General features: G+C 32.2%; 1 pseudogene; it reads left to right on the forward strand.

Moving 5' to 3' along the window:
* Nucleotides 1–5260: 5260 nt before the first annotated feature.
* Nucleotides 5261–12747, forward strand: LOC126689084 (acyltransferase GLAUCE-like; annotated as a pseudogene).
* Nucleotides 12748–14030: the final 1283 nt, after the last annotated feature.

Genomic DNA, 14030 nt, shown 5'->3' on the forward strand with positions numbered 1-14030 from the left:
AGAAGGGGAGAAAGCAAAAAAAGAAGAAAATGTTTAAGGGAAAAATTTGATGTTGCTTTGCTATCTTTGAAATTCAAATGCAGTTTAAAGTACCAAAAACATTAGGCAATTAATAGATTACAGGAACCATTAGTTTGAAATTTTTAGTTCTTATTATTTTTGGAAAATTTTGAAGACAGCTTTAGGGCCCGTATGTTATTGTTGTTTAAACAATAATTTTCAGTGTTTAAACAATATTATATATATTTTTACACACTTTTATATCTATATATATTTTTAAAAAATACAAACAACGTTACCAGAAGTCACTTGTCAAATATGCCCTTTTAAGCTTTTTGTTTTCTTAATGCGCCTATAAAGTTTAGGATGATATAAGTATGTTTGCTGGATTTCGTAGGTTAAATGTCACCTAGAGGCTAGAGCTCTGTCAAGTATTAGCCTAGGAATCTTCTTAAAAAATAAAAAAATAAAAAAAAATAAAAATAAAGGTATCAGCCTGGGAAGATTTGACCCTGCCTGGAGTTGTAGCGTATTATGCCTTTCAGGCCACTTTACTTGATATTTTAATTATTATTAATGAAATAAAATATAAACGAAACTCAAATAACTCTAAAAATAGGTATGGCGATTGTGATGTCGAATACTATAAAAAATTTAAGTATGTCTTTATTATCATCAATTGATTTTGAGGTAAAATAACACAACACATGGTTCGACAAAACACAAAAATTAAATTTGTTTTGTAATAAATTGAGGGCCATGGGCTCAAAAAAATTCATCTCTCTCACAAAAAAAGAAAAGAAAAAAGAAAACCTCTCAAGAAAGTAATGTTAATAACCCAATACACACAAATATGTAAATAGCATTAAGCTATTGCTATCATTAAAATTTAATAATAAGTCATAAACATGGCTTTTGTATGTTTTTTGTTAGAGTTAGAGCGTGACTTTATGAGATGGAGTCATGAAAATTGCGACGCACAAGCTCCTAATGAGTAATGAGGAGCCCATAATAACTCCAAAATGGGAGGTGAAACAAGAAAGGTGTTTATTAGCCATTATATATTGGTCTAGAGCTTCGTATCACAAATTCACAATGGCACAAACTTTAGTGTAGACAAGTTTTTGGAGATTCAGTCATACTCCCATTTATCTTTTATACTTTCTATCTATATATATCATCACCACTACCAATGTATCAAACAATAATTTTGTTTCTATAAACAAAAAAGAGAATTGGGAGTATGCTTTCCATGAATTGGTGTTTGTTTTAGAAATAATGCAAAGATTGACTATGGGTTAGATTTTTATGGGAAAGAAAAATAGTTATCAACATCACTAAAGCGGGTGACAAAGCATGTATCAATTGGAAAAAAAAAAACCACCTTGTCTGATAGGGTCTTTAGACAAAGGTTACTTCCCCTTTCTTTTTCTCTTCTTTTCATTTTTAAATCTTTTTTAGTTTGTCAAAGAAAAACTTTTATTAAAATTAAGTCGTTATAAAGTACCAAGATAAACAATGTTAACATACCATTCGGCATTCGTCATGGTCTGAATTGAAATAATAAATAATATCCATAAGAAGAGTTAAAAATAGTATAACTTTAAATAATAACTGACATCTAATTGTTTTTTACCTTGATATATTTTGATATTTCAAATGAAAATGTCTAAAGTTTAAATCCCCCTCTCCAATTATCAATTTTTTTAAAAAAATAAAAATAAAAATCAATAAAAGAGTCTAAATTTAAATAACAAATAACATCCATAAAGAGGAGTTAAAAAACAATTCAAAGTGTGCTTGATTTGCCTCTTTTCCTTACTAATATGCATCCACCCATGACTTATCTATTTGTTTCCCTTTCCTTGTAATGGTATTTCACACCTCGCTTGTGAAAGACCAATAAATGTTCTTTAAATTTTTATTTTTTTATAAAAATTGAACACCAAATGTCTCCTTTATAAATATTGAGAGAAACCAATTGAACTATAAAACTTTTAGCAAATGTCATTTAATTTGTTTAAAGTACATTTTTTTCCTCCTTTATTTTACTTTCTTTGTTAATTTTCATGGGAATTAGTTGCAAACAGCAAATTGGTCTGGAAAGAAAATATTTTGACAAAAATTATCCTTGTCATTGTCAAGCTAAGGATTTTATTTTATTCCTGTGGACATAAAAATAAACGTATGGGAAACTCTCTCTTGGACCTTTCATTGAACTTTGAACGTTCCAGAAAGTGTAAAATTGTACAAATTAAGGAGTCGCCCACTGATTCTTAGTTCTAGCAGTTGACCCAATTGAACAACGTAGGAGCTTTAGAATTTTGACCTTGTCTACTTTCTTTTCCTTCTATTTTGTTTTTTAATTCTTTCTTATTCGTTTTTTTTATTTATTTTTTATTTATTTTTAATTAATTAATTTATTATTATTATTTTTTATTTCACAACGTGGAAGATTGAGCGGTGACAACATATTGACATTTTTCACGTGTTGTATGAGAAGTGAGAACGTAGACAAGCTTCTTTTACATTCTCTCTCCAAATATTTTTTCTTTCTCTTGTCAAAATCTTGAAGCCTAATTAAATACTTTTTAAGTGTTTTTTTTTGCTACCTAAGTATAACTTAATTGGGATACATATAAAAAAAAAGTGAATGAAAGAGATGAGTATAGAGATATATGTAAATTTTTTTTTTTTTTTTTTGAGAAACAGAGATATATGTAAATGAATGATAGAATCATCGTCTCTTAAATACATTCCAAAAGCTCCTTTTTGTTAATGTATCGTTTGCTATTATTTGCACTAGATCCATTAATGGACAACCCCATTTCTTGGCCACTTTTTGTATGACTTGGGGATCTTAACTTATCAACTCTATTCTTGTTTGGGCTCTTGTTGATACTAATGAATAGATTCGTTTTAGTCTTTTTTTTTTTTTTGCCTTATAAATAAAATTATCCTGATTTACCCAAAAATGAAAAGGATTATGAGTAAATAAAACTTACTAACGTATGCTTCAAAGTCTACCTAACAAGGAATGGCATAAAAAATTTTCATGCCATGAATTATTATGAATTTATGATTCAACCTTTATGTATTTTTCTTCTTTCTTTTAGGCCAATTTACATAAAATTTTCCTGGGGATATGATATTTTTGTTAAGAAAAATGCTAAATATACTACAAATTTTACTATATAAACTTTACAAAATTATATGGTAATAAATATGATTAATTTATTAATGACACATCAATTTATAAAGATTATTATGTAGTAAAATTTATAATATTTCTAGCAATCTTTTGTTAATATAAAAGCAATTGGGTTAGTTAATGAAACGAAACAAAAGATGTTTTGATAAACAACTCAAAACAAAGGTATTGTTTGTAACTGTGGGAAGTTGCAAAACCTCCTGTCATAAACAAGTTTTTCTTTTAATTCTTTATTTCTTTGTTTATGTATAATTTTGAGCAACTTTCAACCAAAAAAAAGGCTACATTCAAATGCTACTAGTGTGTTTGACTACACTTATTTGCTATTAACTTATTTACTTGAAGGTGAGATGAGACTAAAAGTAACTTTAAACAAATAAGCTAACTTTTTGTTAATATAATAAGAATAAGAATAAGAGTAATGTGATGAAATTGGGTTGTCCAAGCAAAGCCGAAGAAAAAGATTATTTGATAATCTATGTGAAAAAAAAAAAACAATTATTTATGCTTTAAAAAGCTTTCAACAAAAGAACTAAGTCCAAACGCATGAGTAGTGTTCGTCTAAACTTATAAAAAAAAAGTGTTTGTCTAAACTTATTCGCTGTTAACTTATTTGCTTATATACGATAGGCCGTAGATAACGTTGGGCTTGGTTGTTTAAAACGTTTGGCTGATTTGTAGTGGGCAGCTTCGTTGGGCCTGGGCTTTCTGACAGACCAATTAAGATACGATGGGCCTAAGATAAGATCCCGGACTCCAACATAGAACAACTTAGATTATGTACTTTTTTTTAGTATTACCCAGACCAAAATAATAATAATAATAATAATAATAAAAATAATAGGATTTTACTAATGTGTGCCATGCACACATTAATTAATTATTTTTGGAAATATTTTCTTGGGAATTGAAAAAGTATTGACAGTTTTTTCAATTTTCGAGAAAATATTTCCAAAAATAGATAGCTTAGGGCACACATTAACCGGACCCATAATAATAAAGGGGAAAATGTTTCATGCTCTCCTGCACACACAACATTTATTTCGGCAACATGTTCATATTTTGTAATAATAGCTACACTTAAAATGTGAAATGAATGATGATTACGTGCTATGTACACCAATAGAGTGTGTGAGAATCAATTCAAATAATAATAATAATAATCATAATAAACTTTGGCTGCTATATGGCTATGCCTATACCTATATGCCTCAAACAATTAATATATAAAGTAACAAAAAAATATGACAGAAAAGAGGGCCATATAGTTGTGTACGATACCCTTTTTGGCCTTAGTATCATTATTATACTTTGATTTATGGATATAGCTATGAGCCTATGACTCTAAACATATCTTGACAAAACGACATTTGAATCAATCAAGTACCTCTCTCTCTCTCTCTGTTTGTTTTGCACTTTGCAGCTTATTCAGGCTATTTGTTTAGGGTATAAAACTCTACTTTATAATTGTATTTTTATTGAACTTATTTTTTAAACAATATGTTTAAGTATACACCCAATTTAATATTATGTTGAAGTAGTTGAATGGGGTGAATTTTCTGCTCACTTTTTTTTACATAGACCTAATGTTTTTTTTTTTCTCATCATTTACAATCGAATACTTCAATAAGTTGTAAAATTAAAAATGAAAATAAGTGTGTTATAATATTGTTGTTTAAAAAAAAAAAATTAAATCAAATAAATATCTCAAACCAACGGTGTGTGTGAGTGTGTGAAAGAGAAGTATAAACATGTTCTTTAGTGGCTGCAAATGCATAAAAAGAAACGAAAATCTCATGCCTTTGTTTTAGGTTCCATGAATCGTGAATATTGTGCAGTTGTTTACAACATTAAACATAGCCTTCTTTGACCAATCAGTGAGGACTGAGGACCCACTCTTTAAAACCCACTAGTCATGCTTTTCTCACCCATATCTTCACAAATCTCCAGCCCTACGTTTTAGATCTTCCACCACTATATAACTTAAATATAACAATTACACACAGCCAATCATCTTGTTGATCTCAAAAGGCTATGTGACCTCTCTCCATGGACATCATTATTCCCACAACCAATCAAGATGTGGTAAAAGAAGGTCCAGTAAGAATAGTTTCTTAAAAAAAGACTTGGTTTAGGTTCAGTGTATCTAGTGTACTGGATCTGGTCAGATAATGACATGTATCTAAAAGTAGACACATTTCATTATCTCAATGGATCTAGTATTACTGGACATTAAACCTAAGCCTGAGCCCATAAAAAAACCACTTAGGCCCAACAGAAACAATTTTTCTATCAAACATTGACCTAGCAGTAACTTTTCCTGTTGAAACAGTTTTCCTTTTTGAAGTACCTCCAGACAAGAGCTCTTCAATATTAAATATCTCTCAAAGAGTGACGCAAGCAGTGGCTGATGAGCTCTTAGTTCTTTACTATTTCATATTTTCATGGCTGGCAGTCTCAAGTTCAACCATGAGATTGGGAGGTTGAAGCTTTATTTGTCACTGCCACCTCTAGGCTTAGGTTGAAGGATATTGGAAAACACTTTCTTCCAAATCCAACATTTCATCATTTAGTGGCCTATGCAAAAGCCTAGCCCAAACATCACTTTTTACCATCCAGGAAAATGCTTTCCTTTATGCTCTGTTTGTTTAGCTGGAAAACATTTTGTAAAAATAATTTTTCACATTTTTCAGTGTTTGATAGCATAAAAAAAAAAAAATAAAAAAAAAAAAACTGGTTAACGGAAAACTATTTTTAGTCAACAGAAAACACTAATAAAAATAAAGCTTATTTTCTATAGGTTGTTTTCCAATTTTTTTTTTGAAAACAATCTCTCTCTCACACATTGCATCTTCTATAAATATTATATTCATTTGTAACTGTGGGAAACATAATTTTTTGGCACCTTCTCTCTCTCATGGTAAGCTTTCTTATTTTTTCTCTCCTCAGTCCTCACACCCTCACTGTCGCTAACTCTACTCTCTCCTCTTCCTATAGATCTTTCTCTCTCTCTATCTGTTTCTCGTCTCTCTTCTTCATCTTTCTCTTCTCCTCTATAACACAGTTCTTTGATTAGATTTTTTTTCTCTCACTGATCGGTTAATAGCTCTGACTTGCAAAGGAGAACAGATTTGCATCGGTAATTATTTCATTCATCTATACCAAAATTCTAAATCTTTGCTTTGAATTTCAAGCTTGATTTTATTTTTTCTCTAAGAAATTTTCGCTTTGATGGATTCCAAGCAGAAGTTACTTCTTTTTTTGCACATAAAAATGCAAAAAAAAAAAAAAGAATAAGAAGAAGAAAGAATGAATGAAGTAAAAGACGAAAATTTTAAATATAGTGCCTCTATGGCTCTAAATTGCTTTTACATAGGACAATATTTACGGTAAATTAATAATATTGTTATATAATAAATGATAATTGTTTAGGGGAATTATTTTTGTTGGTAGATATATTATGCAATGATGATATATTATGTAGATACATTACGTAAATACATAATTTAGAGTAATATTGAAAACTTGTGGTTGACCATAGTAAACAATTAGTGTACCAGTAAAAATAGTAGACAATTAAAAGTTATTATTATTTGTACTTATTGAAGATGTATTCCCTTGTCAATTTATATATATATATATATATATATGTATATGTATATGTATATGTATATGTATGTATGTATGTACACGTTTTAATTTATATAAGAAATATAAATAAAAAAAGTTGCATACCAAATACTAGAAAACATTCTCAAGCTCATTTTCAAGATCGTTACTAAACATTAGAAAATGAGATAGTTTTCTAGAAAATGCTCTTCGAAAAATGAATAATTTTCCAGAAAATATTAATGTTGATATCTCAACTGAATTTGATATCTCATGTTGGTTTTTGTGGATTGATAAATTGGGTTACCAATCCAAACACTCAACTCAACTGAATTTGATACCTCATGTTGGTTTTTTGTGGATTGATAAATTGGGTTAGTTCAGGTTTGTAAAATAATCAACTCGAATAATTTGACCCAACCCAAGTTATTGATGGTTAAAAATATGTGTTTTAAATGTGTTAGTTTGATTTATTTTTAATTTTGAAACTTTGTTTAAACTAGTTGATTTGATTTATTTTGGTATCTTGAGACTTAATCTGTATATATTAAGAGGATTCAAAAAGTTAATTAGTACTTTTTTTCCTATAAAAAATACTCCTAAATTAATTAACCAACAACTTAAAAATGGGATTAAAATAGTAAATTGGCAAAAAAAAGTTAGTTATTACTTTTTTTTACAGTTAAAAATACCCCTACCTAATACTTAAAAATGAGGTTAAAATAGTAAATTGACAAAAATAATAAATTTCTACTTCTATGTTAAAATGTCTTCATGCTTCTAATAAACTCCTACTTTTACATTGATTTAAAAGAAATGATATGTTTACAACATTTTTACAATAAATCGTAAGTGGCAAGTTGTTACTGGTTTTTATTATTGAGTTAAAAAAGTAATCTTTGTGCTAAATTCAAATTTGAACCAATAACAACTAACTACCTGTGATTTGTTGTAAAAATGTTATGGACGTAGCACTTCTCTTAATTTAAATTCCTACTTTTACTCTCTAATTTCCTACAAAATAAGATCACTCTTTTATTAGTTTTAAAACTCCTCCAATTTACAAAACCCACCTCAAGTATTTATTTATTTATTATTTTTTTATTTCATCGCGATGTATTTGTTTCTTCGGTCGCATATGGTTTTAAAAGTAGTAGGCACTTCTCAAGTTCTACATGTGCACTTTTGACATCGACAGAGAGATCATTGTAGACAAAGACACAACTCAATGCAAACAATCAAGTACCAAAACGCAATACCCAAATCATATCGAAATCTTATTTTTGTTTTTTAAGATTGTGCCTCCATCTCAATCTCCAACTTTTATTGATGATTCTTTCTTCTGGGTTCAACTAATCACTTTGAAAGTTTAGGGTTTATATTGGGTTTTTCTTTTTCATTATACCCCGTTTGTTTGCTGAGAAAAAAAGGTAGGAATCGAAAAAATTAAAGTTGGGTTTTGTTCTTTATCTGGGTCTTATAAAAGCAGTAATGTGAATGTCCACTCAATTTTGCCCAACAAACAGTTTTGGAGAATAGGGCGTTAAAGACAAGAATTTTTGTTCCGGGGTTTTCTTGATTTTTTTTTGAGTAACCAAACAGGGTGTTAATGTTCGTGAAATGGCACTTGGGTTTTTCTCGAACATACAAAATCTATGGCCTTTTTCTTTGCTGAAATATGATGACTTGAGATTGTCTGTTGAACTGGTTCGTAAACTTTCGGTACCCGAACACACAAAACGTTTCATTTTTGCGGTTCGTGAGCCCGAAACTCAGTCTGTAATTTATATATTGGCTGCTCAGAATTTATCCGAGCGATCAGCTATAGATGCTGAGTGTTTAATTAGGGAAGTTAGACCTGATGCTGTTGTGGCCCAGGTGAGCAATTCATCCCTTACATAAATTCAATCTGAACAGAGTGAATTGAGAGATGGTGCGGTTCACTTCTTCGTTTGGAGTGCTTAAACGATGTTTTGTTGATAAGATTAATAAGGAGACGTATGAATATGTTGCTGGCAACTCTGTTTTGTGAGAGACAATCAAAAACCGAATCGAGCAAAATGAGGATCAGGGGAAAGACATCGATAAAGCAAAAGCAGATGTCATCTTCGCATTAAATGAACACACCCACCGACTAGCCAAAATGAATGTTGAACGATTTATCTAGGGGTAGGAACTAGGAAAGTTGAACCAAACCTATCCTTTGTTCCTAGAACTGGTGGTGATGGAAGATGATTTGATGAGGTACACTACCACAATAAAAGTCCGACCCCCACTTCCCTATAGATATTAGGATCATGAAGAGAAAATGGGGATCCCAACAAAGGAATTCATCATAGTAATGTGCCTTGGAGTGTTATTTTTCCTTTTGCTATTTGGGATCTATGGAAGCACCGTAAGAGCACCCACAGTAGATGTGGGATATGTGCCAAATGCTAAATATTTGGCACATATCCCACACCAAACCAAAAAAACAGCACCCCATCAGATATGGTAAACGTGGTAAAATTATACCACTTATGTCCGTACCGTTGCAAATTTGCAACGGTACGGACAGATGTTGTAAACCAGAAATTAATATTTTATTCGAATTTTCTCTCTCCTCTCTTTTTTTTATTTGATTTTCTCTTTTCCTTCTCAGAATCTGTCTCTCTCTCTCTCTCCCAAGTTCCCAAGAATCCCAACCCGTTCTTTCTCTTCTCATAATTGGACGCGAGCAAGAAGAAGGCGACGCAGAAGAAGGCGGTGGCGGCGGCCAAGAGAGGAGGAAAGGCAGCCGCGACTTCGTCAAAATCGTCAGCGGTGGCGGCGGCGGCGTCGGATTCGCAGAACGGAGCGGATTTGATTTTTGATTTCTGATCTCTCTCTTTAGCTTGATTTGTTGGGTTGTGGGTTCACAGTTGTATGATGATGGTGACTAATTAGCTTGATTTGTTGGGTTTGCCATGGTGGTGAACGGCTAAGATTGTGGTGGTGCCGTGGTGGCAGTTGGTGAGCTTGTGGTGGCTGTTGAAATCAGAAGCGTGAAGGCTAATTAGCTTGATTTCTGATCTCACTCTTTCTTATTGTGTTTGGTTATTGGTTGATTTGGGTTTCGGTTTGTCCGATGGGTGGGTTTCGGTTTGTGTCGTTTGTGGTGGCTTGGGTTTCGGTTTATGCAGTAGGTGCGTTTCGGTTTGTGCCGTGTGTGGTGGCTTGCGTTTCAGTTTGTGTGGCTTTTATGGGTTTCAATTTGTGTCATGTGTGGGTTTTGGTTTGTGTAGTGGGTGGGCTTCAGTTTTTCTGGGATGTGCAGTGGGTGGTGGCTCTGGCTAATTCGGCGGAGCTGTGGCCGTGGCTAGTTCGGTGAGGCTGTGACTGGGTTGGATAGGTGGTTGTGTCGTTGCTGATGATGATGATAATGGGGGATAATATATTATTTTAATGGGTAATAAATATTATTTTAATGTATAGAATTGGATTATAAAACATCTGATAAATGGAATGTTGTAAAATGATGTAGTAAAATAATAAAGTAGGTGTTTAATGTGGTAAAATAGCATTTTTTTTGCCACATCTGCTGTGGATGCTCTAACAGAGTGGTTTTTGATAATACTCCACTCAACACTAATCTTCATGGGCTTTGTTTAAGTCAAGCCGTGGAGTATTTCTTTTGTGTTGGAAAGATGAGGAAAGTTAGTCAGAGAGTTTTAATGCAGGTGAAGTGGTCTAAACCTCCTGAAGGGTGGTTCAAGCTCAATTCGGATGGAGCTTCTTGTGGGAACCCAGGTAAAGCCAAAGGTGGTGGATTAATTAGGGACTGCAGTGGGAAGTGGCTTAAAGGATATGCGAGATCCATTGGTCTTGCCACCAGCGTTTCAGCTGAGTTCTGGGCTTTAAGGGATGGTCTGAAGTTAGCTTTAAGTGAAGGGATCCAGAATTTGATTGTGGAGTTGGATGTGCGAGTTGTGGTTGATCTTGTAAACTCTAATGTGGACACTAATAAACCATACTCTCCTCTTTTATGCGACTGCAGGTGTTTGTTGAGAAGAATTCCTTGGGTTTGAGTGGTGCATGTGTATAGGGAAGGCAATTGATGTGCGGATGGGCTTGCAAGGTGGGGGAGTACCATGGAGGAATATTTTGTTGTTTTTAGTTCTCCACCAAGCCTTGATGTTTTATATCTAGTAAATTTGGATATAGCTGGCATGTATGTAATTAGAAGTACTGGAACTGGTCTCACTGCTTGTGTGAGATAACGTTTTGTATCTGTTTTCCCTTTAACCCAAAAAAAAAAAAAAAAAGTAAGAGAGGGGAGAGAGTTGAATATTGTGAAGAGAAATACAGTAAGTGTTGGAGGGGGAGATTTTTCTTAGGGTTATAATTTGCGGGTGTTTATGTAATTGGGAGTTCTACATTAATAATACTAGCCTCTGAGCAAGCGCTCACGAGCGTGTTCAGAGACTCATATATTTTTTGGACAAATTTTAATAATTTACTTTCATTAAAATTTGGAATTACTATATTTTCGAATTACAAAAAAAAAACCTAGGGATGTGATGAAAAAATTATTTCACCCACAAATGCATAATACTCATCAGATTTTCGTTACACCCCTAATTGTTTTTTTTTTTTTTTTTTTTTTTTTTTTTGTAATTCGAAAATGTAGTAATTCCAAATTATAATGGATGTAAATTATTAAAATTTATCTAAAAAATAGAAGAGCCTTTGAGCATGCGCTCACGCGCGTGCTCAGAGGCTAGTTTTATTTAATATTTTGGGTTTTAGATTCATTTGTGTAAATTATAATAATTTATTGAATAATGAGTTTAAATAATTCAATGAATTTGTTTATTACACCCGACAAAAATAGTCTCAACTTAACGAAAAAGTTAGAATGAGTTGGTTGAAGATTTCTCAACTTTAGGAAGTTGGGTAGGTTGAAAATCCTTGAATCCAACCTATGCGCAACCCTAATTTTAGCTAGGTCAAATTATAATTTCTCTATTAAAATAAGCAAGTCCTTTTAGATGCTTAGGCAACTTTGAGGTCACAGCAAGGTTTGAATGTGGATGGTTTGTAACAAATCATGGTATTGTTGATGGAAGTTCAGCTAGTGAAATGTTTCAGAATCTTTCCTCTATATGCAGAGGTGAAGGCATAAGAAGCCAGTATTATACAATATATGAAAGAACATGTTTAAAAGCAAAAACCCACCTCAAATCAAATGCTCACATAAGGATTAAGGAATATGTAAAGCTAAAGGATATTTCGTTTCCTGCCTCATCATTCACTGCACCTAGACAGTTGTTCCCATCTCCATTGGTTTTTTCAAAACAATACATTCGCAAAGTTCTCTCATTTACACCTAAAATGATTACCGCACTCAAAGGAAAAGCCATGAATAATAAATGCTCAAGCTTAAAAATCCATTGTAGCTCACCTTTGGAGAGCAAGAACAAAGGCTATTTTCACAAATTCAGATAAACTCTCAAAAGTTCTTTTTGCAGTGGACGTAAGGTCTAAAATATCTCCCAACACTGCCAGGTGGGTTTGCAGGGAATGCTGTGATCACAGCATATGCCACTTCAAAAGTGGCTGATTTGGTTGAGAAGCCATTCTGTTTATGTGTTGAGAAGGTGATGGAAGCAATTGAGAGAGTGACAGAAGAGAATGTAAGGTCAGAGATAGACTGGTTGGTGGTTTATAGAGGCATCACTGCAACTTGTAAAGGGAACTTCTGTGTTTCAGCTTGGTCGAAATTGCCTTTTGGTGAGCTTGACTTTGGGTTTGGGAAGCCTGGTCATGGTGGACCTGTGGTTAGTGGGAATAGCGAGTTTGTGCTGCTTCTTTCTGATGGAAAAAGTGAGAGAAATGGGGGAGGCATTAATGCATGGTTGGGTCTTGAACATGACAAGATGAAAGAGTTCATGCTCCATATTTTTTAAACATGACACCATTGAGTGTTCCATGATCGACATAGGCAAGTAATTAATTTCAATGCCTAGAAGGTCAGGCAGTATTCTTGTAAATAATTCATAACTTCTGTTTCCTTTGGGGAAAAAAAGAAAAAAAAGAAAAAGAAAAAAAAAGAGGGAAAGAATGCCAATAACTTTTAGGATCTAAACAGTTTGCCTGTATTATTCTTGTCATTTTAAATTTTTAAATAAAAGAATATTAAATACACCTTTAAATTTATAATATTTAATCTGAATTTAAATGAAACCATTTTAAATCGACAGAATTTGTTTTTGGTTTGAACATGGTTGGTTGGGTTTGCACGGTGTTAATAAATAAGGGAAAAAAAATATTGTTTTTACCCTTAAAATTTTTTTGAAGTTTCATTTTACGTTTCTAAATTAAAAAAAAAAAAAAATTTCATCCAAAATCTATTGAAATCATTACACTTTTTGTTCTTAAACTTTAAAAATATCATTTTTCACCCATAAACTATTAAAAATATATATTTTTTATAACACTAAATTTTAAAAAAGATTTCTTTTACCATGCATGTGACCAATAGTTTTATGCTCCCCATTCACCTCATGTGTGTCATTTTGTTGTTGTTATTATTGTTATTATTTTGTTTTTAAAAGTAATGGTCTAGGTTAGGGATAGCAAAACGCTTTACTCATCTTGCCCCGTATGAGTTTTCTCACTCCGAAAAGGTGATGAGTTGGGGATGGGTTTTGTTCGCCCTCCCCCATCTTTTCCTAAATGTGTATTTATATGTTTTTATTTAATATATTTTTAGATTATGTATATATAAAATCTATTTTTTTTCATACCCTATTTATAATTTATTTATTTTATATATTCCATTACTATCCACAAGGCAGTTAATTTCCCACCCACTAGTACTCTCTTAATTACTCATTCCATTTCTATTTTATCTCTTTTTCATGAATATTGAAACCACCTCATTAGAGATAACAACATACTCTCAATCCCTAACTTGCCTCATGGGGCATTTTTCTTGCCACGAAGAGGGGACGGGCGGGGAAGAAGCACCCTTGATTTGACCCCTTCCCCTCCAATTGCCATCCTTCCAAGTTAGACATGACAAATTATTAATGCTAAAAATAGGAACATATGATAGACAATTATTTAATCCCGTCCAATAATAAAATACCACCTAAAGAAAAAAATTTAGGCCATTTGGTTATATATCACTGTCAGTTTTCTTAAGACATTTTTCTCTCCTCATGTGTGTGTTAAAATACTTAGTATC

The sequence above is a fragment of the Quercus robur genome, chromosome 6 (assembly GCF_932294415.1).
Source record: "Quercus robur chromosome 6, dhQueRobu3.1, whole genome shotgun sequence".
Lineage (NCBI taxonomy): Eukaryota > Viridiplantae > Streptophyta > Magnoliopsida > Fagales > Fagaceae > Quercus > Quercus robur.